At 34.7% G+C, this 1,631-nt stretch overlaps 1 protein-coding gene across 2 annotated transcripts in view; it reads left to right on the top strand.

The window, feature by feature from the left end:
* LOC107704013 (proteoglycan 4-like) overlaps positions 1 to 1,631 on the top strand; it is an 81,780-nt gene that overhangs the window by 78,587 nt on the left and 1,562 nt on the right. The gene's annotated exons all lie outside the window — the stretch shown is intronic.

The raw sequence follows: 1,631 nt of genomic DNA, 5'->3' as shown, positions 1-1,631 counted from the left end.
AGGGGCTTCATAAAAACAGGAAAAGATCAGCCCGTTTCTCAGAGAAGGGACAGAGCGGTGTGGAATAAAGGTCAATTATGTGAAAAAATTATGTTTTGTTTTTTTTTAAACGAAGCATTAACACATGTTAGACTGCCCCCCATAAACACAATCAAGCCTAGAAAAAAAACAGTGAACCACCCCTTTAACCAATGAAGAAACATAGGACTCACACTGAACAATGTGGACACACTGTTTTTTCTGTCATTTTGATCTTATAATAGAATCCTTAAAATTCCCATTAGGATTCTTGAGGGTTGTTTTCAAATTATATAAAATAAATAAATAAATAAATAAAAATAAAAATAGAAACAATTTTCACTCAGAATTTTTTACAGCGCAATATGTTTTTTTTTTTTTTAGCACTTTTATTAGTGTTTTATCAAATTCATATACTGAAAAAAAATATTGGGAAACTTTTTTTATTTTTTTTAAGTGCAATATGAATCTTTTAACATTTTTTGACTAGTCATTATCTTAAATTCATACTAAAAATGGTGTTGAAACAATTTTCACTCAGAAATTTCTAGTAATCATAACAAACAGTTACAAGGAATGGCAAGTAACACAGAATTAAATTTGAAGCTTTGCATTTGTTTTTACAGTGCAATACAATTTTTTTTAGTGATTATCTTCAGTTTACTAGTTTGTCACTTAAACGGCTAAACCAAAAGAGTGTGCAAACATTTTGAAGTCAAATTCTGATGTGTATAGTCGACTGTTTTGTGTGAACAACATCTACATGAGGCCTTTGGTCTTTAAGCCGATGCAGAGAGACTGACTGCAAGATTTTCTGAAGAGGTTTAAAAGTGCTATTGTTATTGTCTGACATGGGCGTTCTCTGGGGAGTATCGTAGGCGAAGTGTGTGAGTGCATTGACATGGGAACTAAGGTAGCACTCGATGAAGGTAACTCTCTCTCTCTCTGCAATAAATTGAGTGCATATAAATATATATAAGAGGAACAATGATCTCATTAGTCGCATTTAGCATGAAGAGTTATGGCCGTGTTGTTGGCCGTACTCTGGAAAAGCTGCTTCGTGTCCACATCAGCGTTTGCCAGCTATCTGAGCCAGTGCATCATCAGCAACAAGCCCAGCTGTCAGCTCTGAGCTGCCCACAAAATGTCAATGCCAAACGTTCATATGCATTTATATGCGCCTTTATTTTTCCGCAGGCTATAGCTATTTTGATGTCTTCTGTTGAGGGATTTTCCCCCTACATTTTTAAAGGAATAGGCTAGTTCACACACACACACACACACACACACACACACACAAAATATTGATATATCTATGAAATTGTGATCATTAAATTAAAGGGTGTGATTTAATTCATGAAGTCTGTTGCTCTGCTTATTTCAGTGTAAAGAGCAGCATTTACACACATGCAGCTTATTAGTGTTTTCTGAGTTTAACATACATTTGGGACAATGTTGTAAATTGTAATGTTAGTTGGTTCTTGTAAACCAACTACATACATACCAACATAACATAACATTCTTGACCCAACTGTTTCCTTCAAATCACAATCATATATTATAGCTCTCTCTCTCTCTCTCTCTGTGTGTGTGTGTGTGTGTGAGTGTGTGTG

Source organism: Sinocyclocheilus anshuiensis, unplaced genomic scaffold (assembly GCF_001515605.1).
Source record: "Sinocyclocheilus anshuiensis isolate Anshui unplaced genomic scaffold, SAMN03320099.WGS_v1.1 scaffold117, whole genome shotgun sequence".
NCBI classification, from domain to species: Eukaryota; Metazoa; Chordata; class Actinopteri; order Cypriniformes; family Cyprinidae; genus Sinocyclocheilus; species Sinocyclocheilus anshuiensis.
This window is presented reverse-complemented; position numbering and strand designations above follow the sequence as displayed.